An 18,067-nucleotide genomic window follows, 5' to 3' on the forward strand; every position below is an offset into this window, starting at 1 on the left:
AGCAATAACTATAATGGGTGCTAGCAACTCAAATTCAAAGCAATACTAAAGAGAAAATTTAGAGGTCAATATTCATCAGGATTTTTGTTGAAGTACTATCAATAGAAAATACCTTTTAGGCTTCTCTAGTTCTTAGCTACTTTCCCTCTAAACACTGTGTTTCTTCCTAAAAAGGATTTTCTTTTCACCTTACATCCATAAGGATAAAGATTTTCTTCTCAGATAAATGAATGTAATGGAAGTAAATATTTTATTTATTTTTTTAAGTTTATTTATTTTGAGAGAGACAGAGAGAGCATTAGTGGTGGATGGGCCAAGAGAGAGGGAGGCAGAGACTCCCAAGCAGGCTCTGCCCTTTCAGCCCGGAGCCTGTTGCAGGGGTTGAACCCATGAAACCGTGGGATCATGACCTGAGCTGAAACCAAGAGTTGGATGCTTAACCAACTGAACCATCCAGGTGACCCTGAAGTGAATCTTTTTAAAAACTACATCAGCTTTCTCTATATTCATTTGATGAAGCCTCCCTTTTAAAAGGAAAGAAACAATGACTATATCTGTTTTAAGCAAGTCGTCTCCTTATATTAATTGCATCCCTTATATTTCTCTAAGTCTGAAAATGTCTCACTCAATGAGTCTTATTTGTCCATAAGTGTTTATATGTAGGTATATATGTATGTTCCTACATACATATTAAAAATAGAACATGATTTCTTCCATCTCTTTGTTTTACTTTGCAATGTTTCTACAGTAAGACCAGATCAGGAGTGGAAAGAGTATACAGATAAGTGGAAAACAAGGATTGCATACACAAGAGTGAGCAGGTTTTGAAACTAATTAAGAACCTTGCTACCTGGTCCTGAGCATCCCAAAGGAGGTGCAGAATTAGCCAACATGTACCCGGAGGAATATGATGGTGCTGGCTTATGGGGGGGCAGAGCAGGGAGGCACAGAACTTGAGGCTGGGTAAGCAAGTATCATAGACTTGGGGGCACTTTCCCAAACATAGAGCTTAACACCCAGCAAAGACTTAGAAAATAGGACAAGGTCACTGCTAGAGTGGCTCATAGAAGCCTGAAGAAAATAATTGTCCACACCGAGCAAAGTGGGAATGCCTGAGTTTCTCTGGGGCACAGTACTAGAAGGGGTCAAATCGTTCAGAAAAGTGACCTTGCCGGAAGGAACATATTTTGTGAGAACAGAGCACCCAATGGAGGATTATATTGTGCAAGAATGTCCAAAGGACACATCGATTTACCAAAGCCATCAGGAACACAGTGGTGATAGAGGCACTGTCACCATTTTGTTCAGTATTGGCTTTCTTCTGCAGGCCAGGGCTGATGGCAAGACAGACAATCACAGAATTTGGCTTTATACCAATAGAAAAGGTGGAGCACCAGAGGGAACGTGGGAGTTTTTAACTTCCAGAAACCAGGGGACCACAATTACTATGGCACCCTGTGTATCCAAAAGATAAGCAAGGGTCTTGACCTAGAGATGGCTAATAAAACATAGGTCTCTGAAAACAAGAGTTGGGCAGAAAATGGATGTGAATGTAGGTAGCTATTTCTTTTCTTTTTTTTTTTTTTTTTTTTTTTGTATCACTTGTATATCTTCCTTTACCTTTCCTTACAGGTATGTTTATTCTCACAATATAAACCTTTTTGAGATTGTATTTGACACAAACACACACACATACACATACACACACACATATATATGTATATATTATATACACAGTTATATCAGTATTCTCTACCAAATTGAGAGAAGCCTAAGGTGTAAAGCAAAATCACCATAGTTCGTTCTTCTCTTCATAAACATTTTTTAAAGTTTATTTACTTATTTTGAGATAGATTGGGTGGGGCTCCAGAGAGAGAGAGAGAGAGAGAGAGAGAGAGAGAGAAGCAGAATCATAAGCAGGGTCCACACTGTCAGGGCAGAGCTGGGATGTGGGCGATCCTGCGAAATCATGACCTGAGCCAAAATCAAGAGTCGGACGTTCAACCAACTGAGCCACCCAGGCACCCCCCTTTCTTGTCTTTATAATCCTTAGCCTCATTGTTCAGTGTTTTTCTCTATTTTTTTTTTTTTTTTTGGCAACCAATAACCTCTTCCGCCTTTATTCATTCATTCAGCTGATGTTTATTGAGGGTATATTACATACTAGTTTTACTGGTGATACAATAGTGAATACGACAGAATTTCTGCCCATTTGGCACTTACATTCTCTAAAAGAAAGACACAGTAGAAAAATGATCACGTAAAGTCCCAGGTAATGATGGCTGCTCTGGAGAAAAAGAAAAAAAAAAAAAAAAAAAAAAGCTAGATAAGTGGGATGAGCTGCCTGGAGTTGATGGTGAGGTGTTTTACGGAGTTTTACTGAGCTCTTGTTTCCTTCCTCCCTGTTAAAACCATGGTTTTAAAATGAATGATTCTCTTTTTTTTAATCTTTTTATTTATTTTTGAAGGAGAGACAGACAGAGTATGAGTGGGGAGGAGCAGAGAGAGAGGGAGACAGAATCCAAAGCAGGCTCCAGACTCTAAGCTGTCAGCACAGAGCCCAATGCGGGGCTCGAACTCATGAGCTGTGAGATCATGACCTGAGCTGAAGTCAGACGCCTAACCGACTGAGCCACCCAGGTGCCCCATAAAATGAATGATTTTCATATTCATCTGCAGAGCTTTAAGAAAAATTACTACGGGATAGTAGTATTTGTGATTTGCATTAATTGTGGAATATAAGATTCCATCATTGTTTGGTACAGGCAGCATTTGAAGAAAGCACACAAAAGAACCTAATTCTTCTCTTTGGACTAGCACTGAGCCCTCTGCCTAAATAGTGCCCACCCCCAAACCTTGCACCAATATCTTGAATCTTTTTCTATAAACTATAAAGACGATCAAAACAGAAAGGATTTAAATTTCTCTTTGATCCTTATATGTGAACACCTGCCCCAAAATCAACATTTTCTCCAAACGTGTAGGTTTTAATATTGCTATGCACTGTTTTATAGACAAACGTGCAAATAAGCCAACCAGACATCCAAGTTCTAGTCTCCCGTTTTGATTTCTGTGCAGTGTTTAAGCATGGCCAAGGTAGAGTGACTGTCATCGCCAGGAAAGGCTGATGTTATAGGCCGTTTTGCTCAGATGGTGGCAAGGAAGTGACGGCTGCCCACGTTAATGGCCATAGCTAAGAATATCCCATGCTGTTAAATTCTGTCAGCACACTAATAGCCTAGTTTAGGCAAAGCCAATGCCACACCGATCTTCCAGTTCAGAGAACAGATATATTGTCTCCAAATAATAGATATAATCAGTGGCCCTTCTTTCTTCCTCTCTCCAGCACCAGAGAGCATGTGATCTGTTTTTCTCTCGCTATTTGAACAACAGTGATTCCACGCCGAACAAATACCCAAATTGACATTTACAGCTGCTCTGAAGAAGACATTTGGCAGCAATTTGAAAAATGACAGCGGGGTCATTTAGAAGACCTCATGTCCCATGGCATTTTTTTTTTTTTTTTTGTCGTGCTGCCTTTCCCTGGTAGCTGTGTAGAAGCACTAATATGACAGCATGCTACATAACCTAGGTGACCTGAGATTAATTAGCTTGCCTGAGCCTCCCAGTATCATCTGTAAAATGAGCCAAATGGAAAAGAAATGGCAAAACCATACTAATCATATGGATTACAGAACATTCCGTTTTTGGCAGAATTTCATTTTGACAGATACATTTCAAACCGTAATTTATTTCAGTTTTATTTGAAAAACAAGATTGTATCTTGAAAGGATGGTAATTATATATTGGAATTAGATTAGGGATTTTGCTAATATGAGAGGAAAATAACATGTTGAAAAGTATTATCTAAATCCCTAGGAATATAAGAGTGCTGAGTAAGTCAAAGTTGCTTGAAAGTCATGTTTCAAATTGGGTCACACTCATTTTGCTGTAGCCATTTGCAATCAAATTTATGCTAGGTGAAGGGAAAGTAAAAGAAAATAATGCGGGAGTAAAAACCCTTCCCTTAAATACCATATGCTGGTTATGCTGGTAGCTGTGGCCAGATTGTTAATGCTCTCAATTAAAATCAATATAACTCTCAGTCCTTTATTTATTCCTATATTATAAGGGCATCAAAACAAAAAAGGCCAAATTTGAGTGTTCAGCAAAGGGAAATATGGCTATGTTTAAATAGCTTTGGACTTAAAGAAATCTGATTAGGGGGAAGAACAAGATTGCTGGTGAGTAAATAGTAGAAAAGGAAAAGTATGGCTTCCATGTTTTTTCTGATTGGCCTTGTACGGAGAGAGTAGATTTTCAGCTAGTAATATCTCTCTGTCATCCTAGGTATTAGTGATGTGGGCTACATGTCTCTGGTTACCCCTGGATACTTGGCTCCTAAAAAATATATTAATAGTATCAACAACAAAGGCAAGAATAAATGGGAGAAATAAAACTCTGTCAACAGAATCAGTATGCTGGGGACCACAGACTAGACCATAGAGCAGCATTCCTCCTGTCTGCAAATGTTTCCCTTCTTTGACTGAAAGGATCCATGTCCTGCATATTAAACACACCCGGAATTGCAGTGAATATTCTGTGAAGAGTTCAGCAGAAATCATTGATTAGAGTGTCCTTGTTGTGCGAGCTACATTTTTTTTTTCCTGCATGAAGCTCTAGAAAATATCAGCTATGCATGGGTCCTTTACCCTGATTTTGATTTTGTTAGTTTCCTCTGAGAAATTAAAATATTGGAAAACATTTCTTCATAATGCACTGGAATGGAGACACGATTAACAGATTTCCCCGTTCGTCTGAGTTAAAATTCACCCTAAAGCATTTCAACAAGTAATTATAATACCAAATATTCAAAAAGGATCCAAAAACACTAGCAATGAAACAAATAGTTGCTGGCATATATATTATCTTTTCTGAAGCCTGAGATGACAATAGGTAGCTTACTGACACATGGAAACAATGTGGAAATATTCCGAGTATTCCAGCAATGTTCAGTACTCACTTCTTGTTGCCTACACAAGTACATCCTTCTACCAATGCTTCCTTCTTCTTTCTGCGTATTTTACTTTTCCCTTCCCTATTGGTTTATTACCATCAGCAAATGTTTCCATTTCCAAGCTGTTTTTGACTTGACCTTTGCCTCAAATTTCTGCCATACCTCTGCTGCCTTTATAACAAATCTCGTTGAAAGTGTTATCTATAGTTTCTTCCTATGTCTCCTCTATTTCCCATTAACCCTCTGTAACCAGACATATATTCCATGATAACACTATGACTTTTTTGTCAAAGTAATCAATGAAGCTCAGTGTTACTAAATCCAATACCAAATCTCAGCCATAATCTTAATATGGAATTGGGGGAATATTCAGAAGCTGTTATTGAAATTCAAGTTGTCAAAAGACAACTGCTCTTTTGCCGCTGTGCATATTGTTCCCTGATATTTATCCTTCATTAGAGCTAATAAACTTGATGCTTTGTGAAGGCTATTCTGCCTTATGAATTGGATTATCAATCAGAATCCCAGACCACTGCCGCTACTGAATGATTTGTAGGTCTTACAGATTGGCGTCGTGAAGACCATTGACTTCCAGACCTACAACTCAATATGGCAAGGCTACTTGATGGTTAGACAGCGAAGATGGAAGAAAGAGCTCAGATTTTGATGTCAGGGCAGTTGCCGACCCACTCTCAGTATGCAGCGGCAGAATTTCTGTGGTGGAGGTTTGCTTGTTTGGTGTTTGTTTAATATCTGTGAGTGAAAAGTGTGAAATTGGAAAAATAAATTCATAAGGAAAGGCAGATTGAGAGAAGAGTGAGAAGGACTATTACTGGGTGAGTGCTTAATTGATTTTTTAGTATAAGTAGGATTGCCAAAAATATGAGTCAATTATAGCAGGTGAAGCAAGCACTTGAAAAATGTGTGATTGTTACAAGGAAGGTTTTGTTGGGAATTTGAGAACTACAGTGATCAGTTATGATTTTATTCCGGTGTGACCATTAGTGATTAGCCTTAGTCTCCTCTATGACACAGCAATAAGGTGACCATGGACGTTTACGAATGTAGTTCAAAGGAGTGTGACGTGTTGTTTGAAAATATTAGTACTGCCTGGTACGTCTTAGTTCTCTCAGATTTGTTAGTTATATGATCAGGAGACTTACAATTTCGGGGTAGATATAAATGAACAGAATGGATTGTTCAGGTAGAATCCCAGCAGTGTTCAGCACACAGAAAATCCCTCAGAATTTAGATGCAATTGAGTTGACCAATTTGAAACGAATGAAGGCATGAAGTGAGCAAGTTTATGGTGAAAAGATTATCACCTGACTCTCTTACCTAATTTAAACACTGAAATATCCCCTCAAGTCCTTGAAATGTTACATGTACAAGCAAGGCGAGATTGTTGTATGATGACAAGAAATGACCCAACAACATTGATACGGCTCTGGTCCAAACAACTACATACTTTATGATACAGGCAATTCCTCTTGCTTGGGCCACCTTATTTCAACCTCATGTTGAGAGGTGATAAGGCATATAGGACGCGACCTCTTGCTACCATATCTGCCATGTATTGTTTAATAATGAGAAAAAGGTAGAAGCCATTCAAAAGAAGGAAGATGGCTAATAGAAAAATAAAAATGATAAGAAGAGAAATGGAAAAAAAATGGTTTAGGCGAGTCAGCTATTCAGGTGGTAGATAAAGAACAGGATGAAAATCAGAATGATAGTGATAGTGTTGTGGTCAAATACTGCTGCTACTCAATCACTGGATCTCGACAGTGGTGTATCCCAGCTCATGTGTTGGCCTCTCTTCAAAGGCACCATAAATCCTTCTCCGTTTATTCTAAATTGGATATATATAAGTCCAGTGATGCTTAGGAAGTATGGGGGGAAAAAGGAAAGGGTGTGATACATTAATGAAGGTATTCAGTTGCTGACCTATGACTGGATGTCAAGAAATGTTCCTCTTTGTTTGCTTTAGTGATCATGCCAAGAAGAAGTCTTTAAAAAAAGTTTTATTGAGATATGATGCAATTATACACAATTTGCTTAACCCCCTCTTCACAATTATATTGAGCAATAGTAAATTTCAAGATTTCTGCCTTAGTTCTATTTTGTATTATATAAACAAATGCCCGCCCCCCCATTTCACCTTTCATTTGGTTAACATATATTTTTACATTCCTTTGATTTTAAAATTTTGATAACATTCTTGCCTAAATGTATCTATTATAATCTATATATGACAGGTTTTCTCTTTTATTCCATTCTAATAGTCTCTTCTTTTAAATAGATGCTTATATGTTACCATGAAAATTTCATCGATAGTTATTTTTCAATTTCAACTATAAATATGTCTTCTAAATTCGAAACTCTTCAGTTATTTTCCCATCCTTCAAACATAACCAGGAAATTGGCATGCTTCATCTATCAACAGAAAGCCACACACACACATTCTTTTTATGGCTCTCTAGAATTCCAGTTACATTGTTTTAAAATATGAACTTATAGTAAATATGCACCATTTGCCAATAGTTCAAGTTTTCTTTCTTTTTTTTTCTTTTTTGCAATTCACAACCATCTTTAAAACAAGAAAGACTCATACACGAATCTATTGCATTTCAGTATTTAGTTTCAACAAAACACAACGTCTTGGAAATTTACAAACTGAATAGCTTTCCTTTCCATTGTATATGTTGAGGACAACTTTTTTACCAAAGTTTTGAAAGTTAGAGAATTCGTTGGTAGGCAGCCCTGAGCTAAGTTGATGATAATGCTGCTGATTGTATTGTGTCTGTTTTGAGGTTTTTGTTTGTTGTTGTTGTTGTTGTTGTTGTTTTTCTTTTCCAGATTTGGAGGTTTCTATTGAGATGTTCTCAAGGGCGGAGACTTTTTCCTCAGCTGGGTCCAGTCTACTAAAAAGCCCATCAAAAGTGTTTTTCATTTCTACCACAGTGTGTTTTATTGCGAACATTTATTTGGGGTAATTTCTTAGGATTTCCATTTCTCTGCTGACACTGCCCATGTTCTTCTTGCTTGCTGTCTGCTTCATCCATTATAAACCTTAGCATATTGATTATAGTTCTAAATTCCTGGTCTGATAATCCCAATATCCTTACTATGTCTTGTTCGGATGCTTGCTCTGCTTGGTCAAATGGTGTTCTTTGCCCTTTGGTATGACTTGTCTTTTATTCTTGATAGTCAGACATGATGTGAGGTCTCATAATCTTTTAGTTAGTATTTTAGTTACAGGATGGCTAGAATGGGCTGGACTTGGCTAGTTCCCTTCTTCCACGTGCAAAATTAGAACTGGCAGGATTTGGCGATTTTTCTTCCCTCGGGTCAGCTGTCTCTGATAACACTCCAGCCGGTTAGACTCTGGTTAAATAGTTTCCCCTGAGGGTAGGCTGTGTTAAGAAGAAAGCAGCTGTTTCTGGTTATTCATTTATTTTCTCATTGCTTTTAAAAAAATTTTTTTTAAACTTTCTATCATTGTTTTTATTTCCGTGGAATATTTCAAACATTCACTAAAGTAGAAGAAGCAGGATAATAAGCTCCAATGTGCGGAGCATTTCATCCTCAACAATTATCGCGATTTGCCAGTTTCAAATAATTTACTTTCCCCTCTCCCTGCCGGAAACAAGGGGGAGTAGTTTTTTCCATTATTTATTTGGAGAACCTGCTGAAGTTCCTGGAGGTCGATCTTGGGAGCCTGGCGTTCTGTGACTCATCTCCCGCAGATTTGTTTTAACTCTCTGACTTGTCTGCACTGACCCTCCAGGAATTCAGCAGTTGCAGTTCGGGTTTTCCTATCTTGTTTTGGTTCCACGCTGGTTTCCCTATAGTCTCTACTAGGTAAGTCCTAACTCTCTTGTTTGCTTGTTTGGCTCTCCAGTCGTGGGGGTAGTGGTTTGTTGGCCCCGTGTCCTCCCTTCTTTCCTAAATCCAAGAAGAGTTACTGATTTTCAGTCTGTTCAGCTATTTTTTTTTTTTTTAATGCTTATTTAGTTTTGAGAGAGAGAGAAAACAGAGCGAGTGGGGGAGGGGCAGAGAGAGTGGGAGACAAAGAATCCCAAGCAGGCTCAGCACTGTCAGTGCAGAGCCCAAGGAGGGGGCTCAAACCCACTAACGTTGTGATCATGACCTGAGCCAAAATCAAGAGTCACATGATCAACCAACTAAGCCACCCAGGCGCCCCAAATGTTTGGCTTTTTTATTTGTTATGACACAGTGCGAATTTTTAAGTTACTTACACGGTGAACTAAGACTGGAAATTGTTTTTGTTTTGTTTAATTAATATACTATATTTTAGATTAGTTTTGGGTTATAGAATAATTAAGCAGAAACTGCAAGTTTTCTGTATGTCCTCTTCCTCCACAGTTTCCTCTATTTACTTTCCCATATAATTAATAACTTAGATTAGTGTGATACAGTTGTTAAAATTGAATCATTGCTGATAGGCTATTATTTCCTAAAATACATAGTTTACATTAGGGTTAATTCTTTGTGTTGAATATTCTGGAAAAGTTTTGTTAAATGCATAATATTGCGTATATATCATTACAGTATCATATAGAATATTTTCCTAATCTATGCTTACTCTATTTTCCTAATCTATCCCTGTGCTTAATCTATGCATCTTTCACTCTCTACTTACCGCTAAATCCCAGCAAACGCTTATCGTTTTACTGTTTTAATATAATTGTCTTTCCAGAATGTCACTAAGTTGGAATGATACAGTATGTAGTCTTTTCAGACAGGCTTCTTAGTAATAAATATTGAGGGTTCCCCAGTGTTTTTTCATAAGCTGATAGTTTCCTTTCATTGCTGAGCAGTATTGTTAGGATGCCCCACGGTTTATCTATTTACAAATTACATGACATCTTGGGTGCTTCCAGTATTTTAAAATTATGAATGAAGCTGTGTAACATTCATGGGCAGCTTTTAGTGTGAACATAAGTTTTCAGCTCACTTGGTAAATATTTACAAGTGTAACTGATGGATCATAGGGTAAGACTGTGACTAACTTCATAATAAGCTACCAAAGCGTATTCTAAATGAAAGTGGCTTTACGTTATTTTTTCCTGCAAGCTGTGAATGAGCATTTCTGACGCTCCACATTGTCCTCTGCATTTGGTGGTGTCAGTGTTCTGGGTTTGAGTCATTCTAGATGCACAGCGGTATTGTGTTGTTTTAATATGCGATTCCCTAATGACATACGATATTGAGCAATGTCTCCTGTGCTTTGATCTGCCATACGTATTGTTTCTTCCTTCTCACTTTGTATACATTTTATGTACTTCTGTTCCTTACCTCGTTAGCAAGGACTTCCAGTGCACTGTTTGATAAGAGTAGGGAAAGAAGATACTCTTGCCTTCTTAGGGGGAAAGTATCTGGTTTCTTGCCATTACATACATTAGTGTTTTTATTAGTTTTTTATTTCTTTAAATTTAAATCAAGTTTATTAATTTCCCCTCCGTTTCTAGTTGGAAATTTTTTGTTTTTTTTTTTTTTAATCATTAGTGATACTAAATCTTTCCAACTACTTTTTGTGTACCTATTAATAAGGTTTTTCATGTTGAGCCTGGTGTGATGGATTATAGTAATTAATTTTAAAATGCTGATCCAGCCTTATGTACCTGGAATCAATTCTGCTTGTTCATGGTATACAATTATTTTAATACACAGTTGAATTTTATTTACTAATATATTGTTGTGGGTTTTTAGATCTGTTTTCATGAAGGATATTGGTTTGTAGTTTGTTTTTTTTTTTCCTTTTTTGTCATGTTGTTTTCCAGTTTTGTTATTTGAGTAACGTTGGCCTCAGAATGAGTTAGGAAGTGTTTGCTAGATATCTATGTTTTGAAATTACAGACAGTTGTATCATTATTCCTGAGATGTTTGTTAGAATTCACTATTAAAACCACCTGCAACAGGTAATTTCATTTTGGAAGGTTATTAATTATTGATAAGTTTTTTTTTATTTTTTTAATATTTATTAATTTTTGAGAGAGAGACACAGAGAGAGTGAATAGGAGGAGCAGAGAGATAGGGAGACAGAATCAGAAGCAGGCTCCAGGTTCTGAGATGTCAGCCCAGAGCCTGACGCAGGGCTCGAACTCACAAGCCGCAAGATCATGACCTGAACTGAGGTTGATGCTTAACCGACTGAGCCACCCAGGCTCCCCGATATGGTTGTTGTAATAGAGATCTATTCAGATGATAGAACTCCTTGTGTGAGTTTCTTTAGATTATGACTGGCATAGAATTTTTATTTCATTAAGTTATCTAATTTGTAGGCATACAGCTGTTAATAATATTTGTTTATTAACATTGTAATGTCCACGGGTTCAGTAGTGATGGGCACTCTTAAGCTTCTGGTAATTGTAACTTGTGTCTGAGTGTTGGTAGCCTGAGCTTATAAATTTTACTGTGAAAGAAGACTGAAAAAGTAGTGATCCATATTTTGTTTTGGCAAAGGAAAAGTGTTGGCCTAGTTAAAGTGGGCGGTAGAAAAGATACCTGTGAACTTATTTAGTAGAACAAGTTTGAGAAAGAATGCTAATACTGCAAGTTGTATGTTATTAATTTCATCTCATTAAGAACTACAAGAAGTTTAATTCAAAAAGGAGTTCAACTGTTTTCAATCAGGAACTCACTGAAAAAAATAAAATGTTCTAGAAAATCTGTAATGAGCCTCAGAAGTTGTGACTGTTTCTTTATAAAATTATAATAGATGAGTTTGAGAAATGAAATGAATAACATTTTGCTACTTAAGATACCGTTTTGGGCAAAGAGAAATTTAAAGGACCCATGTTTATAAAATTAATTGCTAAGATACCTGCATGGAATAATTCAGTTCAGAGGGAATATTTTCATATGGACATCTCAATTCAAGTTTCCTATAAACCAGCCAAATTAACAGAGCCTAGAAAAATAGAACCAACTATCTGAGCTACAATCATCCAGGAAACTTCACATAACATAGGTTAAAAAATAAATGTTATTTTTGTAAGTTACCAATAAATGTGGTTGGTTTTGCGGCAGAAAAGAAGTTGTATATTACAGTAGGGGAGACAGGGACCCATTAGAACTATTTTTTCTCTACAAATATTCTAACCTACCCAATATTTGTGTATCTTTTGTCATTGAAAAAATATTTTCACACTTGTAGCATCTGATCCTTAAAATGTTGTGAGTTAGACCAAAAATATGCTGTGTGTCCTCTAAGTGTTAGAGTCAAGAAAACTGAGGTTTGTAGAAGTAATTTTCAAGTTCCTAGAAAAGATAAGGAAAGATCTATACCTTTGGATAATGCAGCTAGTATTTTTTATTACACTAACTTGTTTGAAATTCATTATGCATTAACTACGTGATTTTATCTGGTTTATACTTATATTAGTAAATTAAATAGCAATGCAAGTAATAAAAAAAAATCACTCTTCAAAGAGATACAGACATTATTAACCTATTCTTCATTGGTGTGAGAAGGCAATAAGTCAATCAGAAACCAGACTATGTGTGGTCATAAAAAAACACAAACATCCCCTTGATTTTTAGAAAATATCACTGTGTCTGGCTTCCTGATTTGTATCATAAGTGACATTTAAGATCAAAAGAAAGTACTAGTGTTTCCTTCACTCTGCACCATATATTCTAACACCTGATGTTATTTTCATTTGTTTTCATTTCTAAAATTTACATGTTATCTGATGTCCTGATGTAGATTAAAATCTATTTGAGGACAAGTACTTTTTTTTTTCTATTTTCTATTTTCTATTTTCTATTTTTTTCTATTAACACACTCACTAACTCAACAACGGTAGATGTTTATTTTTTTTTTATTTATTCAATGAACAAATGAACGTAAATTTTGTTAACTTTTGTTAAAATGGTACTAATCTATGCAAAGGCTAAACTTGTATTTATTTCCATGCATGAGCATTTTTCTCCTGATTAAGGAATGTAAAGAATAGCCCTTCTCGTGTTCTTTTTTGAAATTGTTTTTTTTTTTATTTGTTAATTTTTGAGAAAGAGACAGAGAGACAGAGATAGACACAGAGCACGAGTGGGGTAGGGACAGAGATAGGGAGACACAGAATCTGAAGCAGGCTCCAGGCTCAGAGCAGCCCGCACAGAGTCCAGCGCAAGGCTCAAACCTATGAACCTTGAGATCGTGACCTGAGCTGAAGTCCAGTGCTTAACCTGCTGAGCCACCCAGGCGCCCAGACCATCTTGTGTTCTATATTGATTTTTTTTTTTTGGATACTGTCATTACCTATAAATTACTCATAATATGTATCTCATATTAAGAGCCTCATAGTTCTTACATTATAGAATGCTATTTAGTAAAAGTTTGTTATACGGACAGTTGCTATTATTAAAAACTTTTAAGGGGAATTATAAAATTGATTAATTCTCTGAAAAGGAAATAATTTCAGTCTGTTTTATATTCATGAAATTTAATTTCATGGTTACCCAAAAAGTTCAAATCTGTCAGTGAAAAAAATGTCGTCAGCCTAATTAATGTCAAATTTTGGAAATGCACAGTCTCTGCTTTGAATACTGATATTTCTGGTTAAAAATAACTAAATTAAGACTCAGTAGAATTTAAGAAGCAATGTATTACCTGTTAGTTTCATAAAATGTTGATCCCTAGCTGAAACTTTAACATAAATCTTCAGTGCTGCCCCATTGCTACTTAATTCCATTTACAAGTTACTGTATCATTGCTCTATTCTAAGAGGAGGTAATGTGTTGTTATTACTTATAATCTGAAATGTAATAGTGCCTGAAGATCTTTAAGCCACTTGAGGACTTAAGGCAATCTCAAAATGGTCAGACTTTCTCAGAAATGATCCTTGTTTCAACAGCAGACTTAGACATCTGTTGAGATATTCAAGTCAATAGTTTTATTCCAAATGTTTCTCCAGAGTGCATAATGGAATTATGTGTATATAGATAGGTTGTCACATTAAAGGTTAACATTACTGTTGTAGCTATTAAAATACTTCGCTGTGCTAAACAAACTGTTATTGTTTGCTTTTTGCTTTGTGTTACTAGGCTACTACAAAGTTCTTGAAGGTTTTTCTTAAACAGTGTGATGTCCAAATCCTCCTTGTGGGTGCCTTTTCTAGTTGGTCCAGGATCTTGTGTTTGATCCTAACAGTTGTCCTCTATCTAGAATTTAGGGATGACTACTGATGACTACTTTGTCCTTATACTTCAACTTAATTCAATTCAAGACTTTTACATTGAGCTAGGAACTGTGCTCCCCTTTGAGGATGAGTAGGAGACAGTGCCCTAGGAGTATCCCTGGGGAGCAGACAAAGAGCTAGGAGAGGAGGCATGGAAACAAATAATGATTACAGTAAGGTTATAACAGAGGAAAACATTGACTTTTTTTGTGGATAAAAGAGGATGGTGCTACTAACTTATCAGAAGGGGTTCATATTTATATGCTACCAATAACCATCTGATTATCCCATATAAAGCTATAATGTATAAATCTATAAAACACCTCCAAACTTAATTGTACTGTGACTTAAATTGTTTCCTTATTCTCTAAACTATCAAATGATTTTGATTATAGTATTTAATTTATTCTAATGAGAGTACAAAGTACATTATTTAATGGGTTAAGAACTATTTTTAGGGTCATAATTGAGGCCAAAAATCTGAATCACCTACCTTCAGCTCTTTTGAAAGTTCTGAGAAAAAGCTACAGATAAACTAGAAACCACGACATATGTACCATAGTTTGCTATTACTAGATGAGGCACAGTGAAAACAGGGATTGGCTGGTACATTTTATTTTGGAACATCTTAGATAATACTGATATTGCTAAGGGTTTGAGGTGTGTGTGTGTGTGTGTGTGTGTGTGTGTGTGTGTGTGTGTTTGTGTGTGTTTGTGTGTGTGTGTTTAATACAGAAGACATGAGGGGCGCCTGGGTGGCGCAGTCGGTTAAGCGTCCGACTTCAGCCAGGTCACGATCTCGCGGTCCGTGAGTTCGAGCCCCGCGTCGGGCTCTGGGCTGATGGCTCAGGGCCCGGAGCCTGTTTCCGATTCTGTGTCTCCCTCTCTCTCTGCCCCTCCGCCGTTCATGCTCTCTCTCTGTCCCAAAAATAAATAAACGTTGAAAAAAATTTAAAAAAAAATACAGAAGACATGAGAAGAGTCTTCAATTATTTTTCCTTACATTGTTGATTGTTGTGGTTGTTACTCAGTCTTCTTAATAACTTATTTGTTGAATGTCATTCTGGTTCCTACTTTTTAGCTACTACTGTTTTTAGGTGTAATTTGTCTTCTTGACTGCTGCCTTATTGCACTAGCTATGATCTTCAATACAGTGTTGAATTGCCCTGGTAAGACTAAAACACCTTGTATTCTCCCTGATCATGGGGTAAGATGGTCTGTATTTTACCATTAATTGTAATATCACATACAGTTTTTGGTTTTGATTTTGTTTTTGAGACTAAATTTATCAGGTTGAGAAAATTTGCTAGTATTCCTAATTTGCTGAGAGGTTTTATCATGAATGTATATTGAATTTTCTCAAGTACCTTTTCTGTCTCTTTTGCCATTAGCATATAATGTTCCTCTTTTAATATTAATTGAATTATATAGAAGGGTTTTTTTTTTTTTATGTTGACAACTTTGACTTTGGGTTTGTTTTCTTGAACTAGCTTCTTCATGTGGAAGTTTATATTATTGGTTTGACTCCCTTTTCCTTTTTCTTTCTTGAATTTAATGCTATATATAAATCTAAGCATTGAATAGCTCATGAAAAAGCTTTTAACAAATTGTGTTTTCATCAGTTATTTTTGTTGAGGTTTTTTCTTTTGACCCATGATTTATTAGAGAGATATTCTCTAATCTTGAAGCATGTGGATATTTTCTTGATACATATTTGTTAGTGATTTATGATTCGATATTACAAGAGTTCATAACAAATTCTGTACAAATTGTATCTAACAAAATGTGACTTGTTTTATGGCTCAGCACATGGCTTTTGTCATGGAATGTTTGTGGTACATTTGAGAGAAGTGTGTATTTTACCACTATTGGGCGTGATGTTATATAAATATCAATTAAATCAAATTGTTTGGTACAGTTCTTCAATCTTATATATACTTACTATTTTCTTGCCTAATTCCTGTATCAATGACTGGAAGAGTATAAAAGAGGCTAATTACTAATTGATGAAGAGGTTTTTTTTTTAAAGGTTATATTTACCATATATTTTTCTTCTGGGCATTTTCTATTCCTTCAGAATTAGTTTTCTATATGGAATCATTTGTTCTTAATCTAAAGAAATTCTTTTAGGGATGCCTGCGTGGCTCAGTCAGTTAAGCATCCAACTTTGGCTCAGGTCATGATCTCATGGTTTGTGAGTTCGAGCCTTGTGTGGGGCTCTGTGCTGACAACTAGGAGCCTGGAGTCTGCTCTGGATTCTTTGTCTCCCTCTTTCTCTGCCTCTCCCCTGTGCATGTTCTGTCTGTCTGTCTCTCTCTCTCTTAAAAATAAACATTAAAAAAAATAAAAAGTAAATAAATTATTTTTAGCAGATTTTATTTAGCAGTTCTGCTAGAGATAAATTCTTCCAGATTTTGTTTGAAGTGTCTGTGATTCATTGATCCTTTCTCTGCTGCTTCCAGTCTTCTGGAAAGTCACCTTCCTCCTTCCAAAAAATCTCAATGCCAAATGTGAGATTTTTTTTCAATCCTAGAATTTCCATTCAGTGCTTTTGAAAATTTCCATCTCTTTAGTAAAAAGCATCATTTATTCCCTCATGTTGTTGGCTTTCTTGTCTAAATTCTGTAACAGGCTTATAATAATTACCTTAAAATCCATTTCTGATAATTCTAACAGTGGGACACTTCTGGGTCTCAACGTATTCTTTCTTTTGGATAGTAATATGTTGTTACATTTCACAATATTTGATAAAATGTGAAATACTTTGATGAAGAAAGCTGATGTAAATTGTTATGATTCTCATAAAAATGAGACTATTTCATCTTGCAAATCATCCATTTAGGATTGAAGGATAGAGGGTCTGATGCATTGTGTAAGCTCCTACCTGTTGGCTTTCTCTTGGTTCCTTCACATACATCCTTACTCTCCATCAGGCCTTTGTTCTGTCCCTTGGCAGCTAGTGACCCTTACTTCTCCTGCTTCTATTCAAGAGACAGACAATCATTTCATGTTCAAATTTTAGCTTTTTCCCTCTGACCAGCATTTAGGGAGGTGACTTCCTCCTCTCAATGCTCTGTTAAAGGTTAAATCCACCATGGATCTCATCGAGCCGGGGGCTTGTTACCCTCTTATATTTTAGTACATTGGGTTTATATTCCCATGTCTACTTTCTATCGGCTTAAAATAACTATGATTTTTGAGTATTTGTCTTGGAATAATTACTGGGTTTTAAGTGGCATTCCTTAGTGATTTTTTTTAATAGCATGGTACCATTTTAAAAATGCACTTGAGGATCTGGTCTTAAATTAATCGTGCTTGGAGCTACTGTGACTATCAATATAACAGTACTTGGGCCAAAATACCCACGGTTGGGGGTGACTCAACTGCATCCCAAGAATTATAGTTGTCTTGGGTAAATACTTGGAAATGAAAGACTAAGAAACATGTATACTGAGAATTACAGGTTTATGTTTTCTAGAGAATCAGGCAATAAGGCTTCCCAACTGAGTCAAATAGAAACTCACAAAAAATACATTGTAGACAAGCTTTGGACCATTCGGTATAAACACACATTCCTGCCATAAGAGTAAAAATAAGAATGAGTCAGCATATTGGAGGTCATTGAGTGGACAATCTTTATATCTTGCCAAGTAGGTATTAATCAAAATACCCTGGTCATATACTATGCAAATGAAAAAAAGAACAGTCAACAAAAAAAAACAACAAATATCAGTGGCATGGGAAGGAATGCCACTTGGAAAAGAGGATGCCAGGCCATACTTGAGAAAAAATACCTCCTACAGTAATCAGAAGATAACTTATGTTCACTTTTAATTCCCTTGCTTCA

Source organism: Leopardus geoffroyi, chromosome A2 (assembly GCF_018350155.1).
Source record: "Leopardus geoffroyi isolate Oge1 chromosome A2, O.geoffroyi_Oge1_pat1.0, whole genome shotgun sequence".
Taxonomy (NCBI): Eukaryota; Metazoa; Chordata; class Mammalia; order Carnivora; family Felidae; genus Leopardus; species Leopardus geoffroyi.